An 11,626-nucleotide genomic window follows, 5' to 3' on the forward strand; every position below is an offset into this window, starting at 1 on the left:
CTTCCAATCAAATTTTGCTTTACTAGTGCCCCAAGTCATTGCTAATTTAGCAGCATCAAGCAAATAGGTAAGATCATTAAGGGTCATGTCTTGATCTGTCATTAGGGTGTGACAAAAGAACCAAGTCAACAGCCAGCTACCTCGAGACTTCGACACCCGACTCTCCCGGCTTGCCAATAGGGATTGAGTGACCTTGAACTTTTCAGGTATTTGAACTTGTGGGATAGGGAGAATAATTGGAGGAGGTGGAGGAAGTGAAGCATGATTTCCAGTCCCATTAATGCACAACAAAGGGATTAATCTTTCACCTTGATTGCCATGTGGGATATCATCTTCAATAGGAAAGCTTGTTCCTAAAGATTTGGGAAGACCATAGTTGTCTGAACTAGACAACTATAATGGGAGAAATTCAAGTTTAGTTGATTTAAAGTCCTTAATATAACACCCAATATGAAATATTTAGGCTACGATTCAACAACCTATTTATAACCGGAAGAGGGATGCCGTAATCCAAGCTATAAAATAGTTGAAGGTAGGTAAATGACGATTTACCAATTTCCACCATGAAAACGAAATATAATTAAGTTTTAATTGGATTTGAAACTCCTAGATCTTTTGAGATACATTGAACTTTCAATGGCATGTTTGAATCTCGATTGTGCCCTCTCAAGTTTGTGACTGGGATGCCGAGGATCACAAACAAGGTGTGAATAACCATGCAAATTGACTTGGTACCCTCAACTTTATCACCTAATTGATGTGCCGGTTAACCACACACTCTCCACCAATCTATGATAAACTTAAGTTACCCTTCGCCACACATTGTCAGTCCCATGTTAGTGTGCCGGTTAACCACACACGCTCCACTAACGACTTAACAAAGGTGCAAAGTGTAATTTCATGGGTTAGCACCATTTCACATTTTCCTAAGTAACTAAGATTGAGAATTTATAAGTGTTTAGTTACTTAGTATTTATAATTATACTTTTAATGAAGGGAGAATTATAATCTTAATCCTACCCGTTCGGCTAACGACCCTCCATCAGTCAAGTAAGCGGTGGGTGAGAGTGGACACCCATTAAACTGCCATTTTATAGGCAGTAACCTTATACCCCCCTTATAGACCGGCTTTGTGAATGAGGCCTACTAATGGTAAGATTGACTTTATCTTATACATATCTATATAATTAAAATTATAATAATAGTATAAGGGTTGAATTTTAAACTTTAAAAATTCTAAGGTCTAGTTTGGAATTAAAGTATACATGGGGGTAACTTTACAAATTCCAAAACTTGAGGACAAGTTTTGAAACCTTTCAAAACTCTTGGATTTTTCATAACTTATGAGTTTAATTAAGGTTTAATGAAAAAAAATTCAAGTTCCATAACTTGAGGACAAGTTATGGAAGACATTAAATCATTTAATGATGACATTAAAAATAGTGACTCTTCTATTTTCATAACCTATGAGACTTAATGACACTTTAAAAAGAAAAACTCTTCAGTTTCCATAACTTGAGTACAAGTTATGGAGTTCATAAAAACCATTAAGATCAAATATTCCAATTAACACAATAATCAAATAATTTTTCTATGATCTAGATTAAACTCATAAGTAAAGATAATTCACATCAACAATTTTCAAGAAATTAGATAATCATATAAACTAATACAAATCTTGAAACTTTGACAATTATCCTTTGAAGACTCTTGGAATTCATAACCTAGAGTTAATAAATGAGACATTTCACATCCATAACTTATGGAAGTTTCAAAACTCTTAAGATCATAACTTTAAAAAAAAAACTTTTGAGTTCCAAAATTTTTTGACAAAATTTGTAACTCCTTAAAACCATTTAGATCAAACTTTTAAAACAAATAAAATAATCATATCATTCTATCTTTTAATAAATTGACCTAATTCAACTCTTGTAGTAAAGTGACTCAAATTTTATAAATAATTAGTTTTTCATAAAATCAAGTAATTATCATAAAATTTGACAAACTTCATGTTTTTTTTTTCCTTCAACTTGAAAAAAAAATACATTTGCATCAAATATAATATAAAACAACCCATGGCTATGATACCACTGTTGGATTTTGGTATAATACAACATCCTATGGTGCACATACAACCCTAAATACCTTGGATCTATGTTTTCACTAATTATACATGCAAATGGTTTCCAAGGCATTAAACCTATAACTAGCATGCATTTGACATAAACCATATAATATACTAGTTAGGGAAACATACCTTTTATGTGGCTTGAAGTCTTGATGTATTTGGCCTTAAGAGCTTAGCACCAATAGTATGAAATGCCTCAAATGGAATCACAACACACCTAGGACAAAGGTGGCTCTTGAGAGAGAATTCCATGCACCAAAACACCTCCATATTTCTCTAAGAAAAGAAGTGGTGATTTTGGCTATGGAGTAACCTATTTATATGTAGGATTCCAAGGGTCATGGGTATAACCCATAATCCATACCCATGGGTTTTATGATCCATGGTTCATGTGGCCCAACTCTTTATGTATCCATACATAAACTTGGTCCAACATGGATCATAAGCCCAACACATATAAATATAACTAATTATCATAATTAGTCCCCATAGATTTAATTAGTCTCTTTTGATCACTAAATTAATTCCAAATTAATTCTTGATCGATACTAATTAAAACATATGATTTCATATTAATATATTATAACTTATAATATATTAATAAACCATAAATAACCTTCTCTCAAAAGTCCATCCTAACAAATTGTCCTGATGATATGCAACCCAAATGGACCATGCTACTCTCGGGTCAAGTACATACCAATAATAGTTATGGGATTAGACATCTAATCCAACAATCCTACGGTCCGTATTATTGAGCATTGCTAGCACAGCAGCCATGTCTTCTGATGTTCTACTACCAATTCCCCTTGTTCCATGATGTCTCAGATTATGGTACTCACGAGAATGCTTTGAGAACTCCGCTATCAACTCCTTCACTTCACCCGGATTTTTCTTAGTGAGTGGTCCTTGAGAATCAAGGATTTTCCTCATTATGACATTTACCCTATCATAGAATATAGACACTTCTTGTTGTACGTTGAGGTCATTTTGAGGGAAGCTTCTCATCAACCCTTTATATTGCTCCCATGCCTCATAAAGTGATGCCCCTGGTTGTTGCTCAAAGTTGGCTATTACCTTCTTGAGTTTAGATATCTTCGATGGTGGGCAAAATTGTTCCAAAAATTGCTCGCGCATCTGTGCCCATGTAGTGATTGTGCCATGTGGAAGTGCCTTCAACCAGTCTTTTGCAGCTCCTTTAAAAGTGACGGGAAGCATCCTTAACAACACTGCCGCCCTAGGAACATTCGGGACATTGAAATGGTCTGCAATATCATTGACCTCGTCTAGGTGCTTGTAAGCATCCTCATGATCTTTGCCAGAAAATGGGACATCCTTAAGTGCAGTAAGAATGTGCCCTTTCAACTCAAAAGTAGCAGAAGCGGGAATTATAGGTTGCACCAAACCAAGACCAGCATCGTCTCTTATTCGCTTCTTGTATGCTCCTATGGACAAATCAGCAATGTCCGCCATCTCGTTCTCTTGCTCGTTGTTGGGTTCACTCTTCTCAATTGTGTACTCGGGATCAGTCTCGTACTCGGGATCTTATGGATTAGGAATCTTTTTCAAACTCTCAATTGTGTTTACTTCTTTCGATGAATTACTTGATTCTTCTGTGTTTGTCCCTTTTTTTCTTTCCGAACACCGGTTTAAGGTCTTTGAAGGGTGACTTCTTTGGAGTTTGGTCTTCTCCTACGTTCTTATTCGTCGTTTTGTGAAGGGCTGACTCCAGATCTTCAAGCGGTGGCACCAAACGTGCTTTGGAACCTCGGGTCATCAACTACTGCAATAAAGCAAAAATAAAAACGTAAAACTTAACGAAAATTAAATAAAAATTTCCTAATGACTGCCCACCACGACGTGGTAAAGATTACCACCTCGTGTTGTCGCAGAAAAACTAAACAGAAAAGAAAACGAAGTAAATTGAAAAACTACTGAACTCACGTCGAGAGCTTAAGGCTCACGTCGTGAGTTTAGAACTAAAACAAAAATTAAGCTGAAAATTAACTTTTTGCAGGTTTTACCCCACAAAAATGATCGATTAATCTAAAGCAAATAAATCAATCAAATACGCCGCTCCCCAGCAACGGCGCCAAAAACTTGATGTGTCTAAACAGCTACACCTAATTTTACCTCCTAATCTACTAGCTATTCGACCCAAGGCAGTGTACCCTTTCGCAAATAGTATAGCACAAAAGTCGGGTATCGAAATCAGGGAACGGTTTTAATTAATTAATCCATCTACTATTAAATTAATCTAAATTCTAAGCAAGTTAAGATTTTTATCTAATTTTGCAGATTTAGATAAACTTAAATTCTTAAACACAATTCAATCAAATATTAAGAACGCTTCTGTTAGTTTTAATCCACTTTCCCGCAATGGTTTAACTATTAATTATAACAATTCTCGTTGGTTACCAATTAATGTATTATTAGCAATTCAAATCCAAATTAACTAATGTCGAATTAATTCATGTAGATCTATGCATAGTCACACATAATTTAACACAAAATTAACTATTGAATAGATTGGAGCTATGTAAGATTGAGTTAATAAACACAATAATATTCATAATATGAGTTCTCTAGCACAGCCAAATTCAATACTTCAATTACTTATCTAAGATTGGTTCAATCTTAGCTCTAATAATCTAATGTTCACTAAATTACTAGGTAATCAGATTCATGCAGATCAATAGTCACTAACTACACAGAATATGAGTTGAAGTAATCTATTATCAATTCAAGCATGCTAGGTATAAACAATCAAACACAAGACATTAACCATCTAGAAAAGTCTCAATTATTATAAACAAACCATGAGTTCCAGCTTCATCTAGCTAACAGAAGCAGCTAGATTTAGCTACTCATACTAACAGTTAAACAAACACAATTCATAGTTAAAAGCATAGTAAAATACCAAACTAGAAAGTAAATTATGATCTTCTCCTCGTTCCTTGGTGTAAATACCATATTTCTATCCTCTAAACTTCTGAAAATCGACTTCTGGAAATCCCCTCTAGCCATCCAACCTCTTCAAATCGTGAGTAACAAGGATTTATATATTTTTTCGAAATAACCCTACTCATGTCATGAGAAAGATAGCTCACGTCGTGAATTCAGTAACAATCTGTATCCAACACGGATTCTTGCATCCGGATGTTTATCTTCTAGAATCTCCATACTCACGTCGTGAGCCTTTACTACTCACGTCGAGAGGTCATTTTTTAGCTAAAATCTTTATCTTTTAAGCTTTAATCCTCCAAGGTTCCAATGTTGTCGCTTTTGGTCCTTTTTCTTCAAGATGACTTCTTTTGGCTGCAACATATAATTTAACCTTATAAGTACCATTTATCTATTCATATAACTAAATTATTAATTAAAATGTATTTGAATATTGCCTAAAAATATGTATAAATATGGCAATATCATCCATCTTGAGCAAGCTCAAGTAACTTGACATGTGAACCTGCTCTGCAGCAGCATACTCGGGGAAGAAAAGGGCTCTCTTTGTGAACATCCTGGTGATCTCCGTGACCGACTCTGTCGTCTGGCGCAATGGCAGATACTCCTGGCTAATCTCTCATTCTCTACAAATGGTACATACTCAGTATAGAATATCTTGGTAAACTAGTCCCATGTGACTGCGGTTTTTTCCATAGGATAATAAGTACTGGTCACCAGATTCCACCAGTTCTTTGACGCCAAATGAAGAACCTTCAAGGCGCACATGACCTTCTGGTCCTCTGGACATGTGAAAGTGTAGAAAAAACCCTCTACATCTGATAACCAAATCGTAAAAATGATCGGGTCCTTGACCCTATCAAACTCTGGGGGCTTCGTGTTGCTGAAGTACCCATACTGTAATGACCCCTCCTACGGAGTCTGACAGCAACAATAGCTACAGTGGTTGCGACAACAGCTGCCTCCATGACATCAACATAGCGCTCCTCAAACATCTTAATCATGACTGTCTTAATAGACCAAAAAACCATAGGGATTTCCTGCCTAACAACCAAGGTCACCTAGGTAGTGATCATTTCCCTATTCTCCTGATCTGTCAATCATGGCCTCTTCGGGCCGCCAACTCCTGGTCCAGAACCTCTAGTGATCACGATACTGAAAAACAAACTAGAATATATCAGTACAACCATAACTCATACTGTAACATTAAAACAGAGTCACTATATCTTTGGGGTTCGTGACTTCCTTGATACGCGTACGGGTCGTGTGCTTTCATTAGTACTGGCCCATACTACCTTCCATACCTACCTGTATTTGTCTCAGAGGATTGTCGTGAACCACCAAGCTACAATCCCAAATACTAGGATACACATCCATCTTATACTCACTCTCTCGATAGTGGCTAATCATTTCTTAAGTTGGCTAACTACAACCCATACTCACTACTGAAACTTCCACTAACGTTGCAGCTGCTCATGTATGCTAATCATAAATACCATTGGATTCAATAGACAGTCGAATACATGATTCTACGCTAACCCCACATGATGAAGCTATGAATCGAGTATGTAATGAATCAGAGTTTAATGATCAAAGTAAGATTGCGAGTTTTGAACACAGATGTAAATATGATCTTGTTTCAGCTCTATTACGCTCTCAAGTTTTACAGAGTACAAATGACAATTCTAGAAAAGACTCGTCCTTATGACTCTAGTAAACACTCCTATTTATAGGAGAGGAAAGCGTACAAAAAATATACTAAGGACTATGCGTTAAGCTTCGAATACAATGCCCTAGTAAAATAGATTACAAAATGTTCGAAGGGTACAAAACATACTTCGACTAATTACAACATTTAGACCCTTACAATCTCCCCCTTTGTAATCATAGTCGAAGTCTTCAGTTTGTAAAAAGTGTGATGGAGTACAGCAACACCCTTCGAATCTCAGTGTACCAGGAGATAATTTTCTTCAACTCTTTCTTATCTCCTTCATTGTTCTTCTTGTAGTGATTCATACGAACAATTAAGTTCGTATATTGAGACGTTGAATACCTTTCCACTTCACTTGCCTGGAATAAAAACCTTTTCGCTTTTCCAGCTTTGTCTTTTCCTGCGAAGACTAATCCAAAAGGCTTTAGGCAAATTTCACCATCAGCATACTTCTTCAAATCAGCCTGAGTCTTCGAAGGAGCCATTGGAGCTTTTATTTCCATTCCCTTGGCAGTAGCCAACTCCACATCAGTTAATGCCAAGCACTCATAATAGTTTTCAATAAAAATCTTGATGTGAGTAACTCCAAGCTTGAATTCCTCCGGTTCTGTGTTTTGAAGATAAGAGAATGATTTGTCTTTCAAAAGTAATGCAACTTGTATAAGGTCATACAAGTTCATCAATGGAAAATCTGCAATTGTGAATTCGCAAATATTTCCATTTGCCCTGGCAACCACATACTTAATATTTTGGACTGTGTTTTCGAAAATCACATATTTTTCATGCTGATCACTTTCTTTATTTTGACCAGTGACCATACTTCCTCAAGGGCTTTTCCAAGTACAGCATGAAAACGAATTTTCATGTGTGTGCCTTCATCTTTTTCTTTAAAACTCCCTTCAGCTTTGAACTGTGGCATGATAAACATCATTTCGTTTACCGGGAAATCCAGCTGGCTTGCATCAATATTCGTGACCAGGTAACTCTGCTTTGGTTTCTTTTCAAACGAATACATGTGATTGAATGCAACCCTGGCTTCGATTGTTTCATAGTTAAAGTGTTTCGTTGGATCCCCTTTATCCATTCCCTTTGGATCACTTGCTCGCTGAGCCATTATACTTTGAACGATTCTGAGCTTTTCGATCTCAGCTTCAGCTTCAGCCTTCTTTTCCTCCTTCGACTTTTCAATAACAATCGATTTCCCCTTGTCTTTCAGTGCTGAATTGTCTATTACCTCCTTTTGTTGTGAACCACTCCCATCAGTTTCTGAAGGCTTACCAATTACAATCCCTTTCGAAAAAGTTCTTGTAATGGGTAATGTTGTTACAACTGTTGAAGTCACCATCCCAGCCGAAACTATTATTGGCTTTGTTGTTGGGATTTTCGAAGAAAAAACATTTCCCACCACTTTCGCATCTTCTTCACTTGACTTCCTTTCTCCCCCTTGCACCCCTGTGAAAACAGGAGGGGCAGCCGTTGTGGGAAGAAGACTTGATATGCGAAAGAGCGGTGCAAGTTGCTTGTTGAGGATGGCTTCGAACTGGATAAATTTTTTAGACAAAAATTCAGGAGTTATCAAATGGAGACGAAACCGGCCTTTCTGAAATCTCCTTCAACTCCTTAAGCAGCATAAGCATCTCCTAAAAGCTTGTTTGTTCGAATCTTGAAATTTGAGTAAGTTGTGGACTCAAATTTTCATACAACTTCACAAATCGTGTGACTGCATCACAGATGATATCAACTTTCTGATGTAAAGAAGCATAATCTTTTTCAAAATTGCCAATTTCTTTCTGCATGTCTTCGCGGAGTTCACAAATTTGCATGTTGACATCTTCGCGTACCTTCTTAACTTCTTGAACAAAAAGAACATGTCGTTCTTTTGTTATACTTTTTAGATTCCTGACCTCACCCATAAAATCAGATCGTTGCGATTTAACACGAAGTTCATTATTCTGATCAGTGTAGTCAACCTTCTCCAAGATTCGAGATTCTGAATCATTAATCATTCCAGAGAATTTGCTAATAACTCTGGCTTCAAGCATTTTTAACAATGAATCAACCTCCAAACTCGAAACTGATGAACCACCCCCTATATCCTCTTGAGATTGAATTATAGAATTCAATTTCTGATTCAGAATTTTGAACTGCTTCATGGTCATTAGCATATGATCTGGAAACTCCTCTTCCTCTTCATGAAATTCTAAGTCTTCAAATGTACCACCAAATCCCTCATTATCTGTCTCTGTCTCCATTTCAATTGTTTCTTGAATAGGTGAAGGTGGTTTGGGTGTGTCAGTGGATTGAGAAGAGAAAATAGAAGTGAATGGTTGATTGATAATATGTTCAAAGGTAGGTGAGTCTGTGGATGAGGTAATAGGAATAGGAGATGGTGAGATAGAAACTATAGTTTCGAAAGGAGTAGAAATACCATGACCTTGATCTGAATGCTTCGAACCTCCTTCACCCATATCGACATTTGCATCCGTATTAGATACGTGTGCAGGGATGCCTGAAGTTCGAACCTCCTCAGAAACTGATTTGGCAATCGAAACTTCGGGTGGTATGACAACTGTCTTCTCAGGAATGGAACCTTCTATAAGATGAGTGAACTCTGGAGTCTTTGGAATTCTTTCATCTTCTTCTGTTGACTCAGTAAAGAGAACAAGTTTTCGAGTCTTCTTCTTCTTCCTTTGTGACAAGTGTTTTTCCATATCCTCAGCCCTTCGTTTCTTTGACACCGGAGAAACAGGTGCTGGTACTTCGCGAATTAACACTCCTTGATGAGTGATTTGAGGTTTTCGAACCATTTTCTGTGTAGGAGACTTGCGTTTGTGAGTGGACTTCATTTTAATTCTTCGAAACATTCCTGTTTTCGAAGGAATGATGACATTCTCTTGAGTTTCTTCAATGATGGGCTCAATCACTTGAGTCTCACCAACAGATATTTCAACAGTTGCAGGCTTTTTCTTTGGAGACTTTGAGGATTTCGAATCCTTGGTTTTCTTTTCAGATGAAGCAGGATCAACCTTCTTTGACTTTTTGGACTTCTTTTCTTCCCTTGGCAATAGAATCCCAGTCTGAACAGAAGAATCGATTGTTTGCAAATAGGCCACCAAAACAGAATTCGTAGGATCAACCCGTTTGAGCATTGCATCTGGAATTCGAGCCACAGTTGGGAAATCATCAGCATTATCTACAACTTCCTTCGGATAATGGTATGATTGAAAAACAACTCTTTCTTCGTCATTTGGTACCAAAATCCCTTCCTTATTGTAGAAATATTGCAAAATAAGACTCCAGTATCGTGCACACGAAATGCCATGAACAACATTCGTATGTTCTACACCCTTTTGGAATTCCTTCCATAATTGTGTAGAATAGTCCGCTTGAAGATCATAGTATATGCCTGCAACCATTGCATACACCTCCATTCTTCCTTTGTCTAACCCAACTGTTCTTCCGGTTAAACAGCGTAGAAAAATTCCAAACAAGAAATTCCATAGTCTAGGAAGACCAGATTTCTTAAAGTCACTAATCTTTGACAATGGGGGCTGATATCCCATCTCATTAAACATGTGGACTATTTGAGGGAATGTGAAATCAACACAAGGAGGCGAATTCGGATTAGCAAGAATCTGGCAGAAGAGTTTCTTGGATAGCCTAACCTTTTTGTCGTTCACTAGATGGAAAGTGATAGTATCAGATGCTTTGTTATAAGTTGCAGTGGATCCTGCTTGAGAAAGCCAGGATAATGGAAGAGAAAAGGAATTGAACATCACCGTGGATAAAACAGAGTGCTTCAAAGCCACGATGAGCATCTTCAATTCCTCCGGGTATTGAGAAACTTCACCATCCACATAGTAGTTTGTGGATTGAATCTTCATTACTGGTGCGGATGAAATATCTTCAGTGGAAGGATCGACATGAGCAGAAGTCACCATTGTTAGGGTTTGAAGATGATGATGAACAGAAAATTTGGGAATTTTTTTTCGTTTTGATCGCGTAAACGAATAATGAACTCTTGAACCCCTTTTTATATGTAACGCTGAATTTTGAATTTGAAGCGGGATGTGTAATTAATGACATATGACGTGGCACCTTGAAAATCGGACCATTACTGCGGAAAGGTAGCCATGCGTCAAAAAGTAGCTGTCACATCACCTTGAAAACCGGACAGAATACCATACGTCATATGTAGACAGCCTGTATTGTTATCCCCAAGATGATTTGTAACCGTTATGACTCTTCGTATGGAAGCAAGGCTCTTTCACTTTTGGGTTAAAAAGCGAAGTCATATGCCAGAAGTTTGAAATCATCAGCCTGAGTTGGTATTACTCAGAACCTCAAGGATTTCGTGAGTGCAGTGTTCCAAAGAATATAGACGAGAAACAAATATAAGAAAAATATGGGATAATGTGATGTCAAACCATTGACACAAAAGCAAATTAAATCCCGGGCAAAGATTACTTCATTAATCATTAAGAGAAATGATCAATTTCTTGTGTGGGTTCCCGTGAATTACAATCGAATACTTATTGATAAGTATCAAAGGGCTTCTTTTTATTAGGCTTCGTGGGTAGAAAAAAAAGTTCGTTAAATGTCAACCTAAACATAAGCTGAGAAATTGTAACAGAAATTACTTGTTTGACCAGTGTAGTCAGTGACAAGTTGGCTTTGATAAATTTTAACATTACGAGAACATTCGAATGAAACTCACACGGAAATCATATTCAAGAAAAAAATTTGTGTGCTGAATCTTGTTGGGTAACAAACATCGTGGGTTTCGAATGTTTGATCAAGACCACTCATTCGAAATGAATATG

General features: G+C 37.0%; 1 non-coding gene across 1 annotated transcript; it reads left to right on the forward strand.

The window, feature by feature from the left end:
- Positions 1-3,110: 3,110 nt before the first annotated feature.
- Positions 3,111-3,217, forward strand: LOC145162074 (small nucleolar RNA R71). Its single transcript, XR_013738931.1, has one exon. It is a non-coding gene; the product is annotated as a small nucleolar RNA R71 (small nucleolar RNA).
- Positions 3,218-11,626: the final 8,409 nt, after the last annotated feature.

Source organism: Lactuca virosa, chromosome 2, assembly GCF_052849685.1.
Source record: "Lactuca virosa cultivar CGN04683 chromosome 2, Lactuca_virosa_CGN04683_v6, whole genome shotgun sequence".
Lineage (NCBI taxonomy): Eukaryota > Viridiplantae > Streptophyta > Magnoliopsida > Asterales > Asteraceae > Lactuca > Lactuca virosa.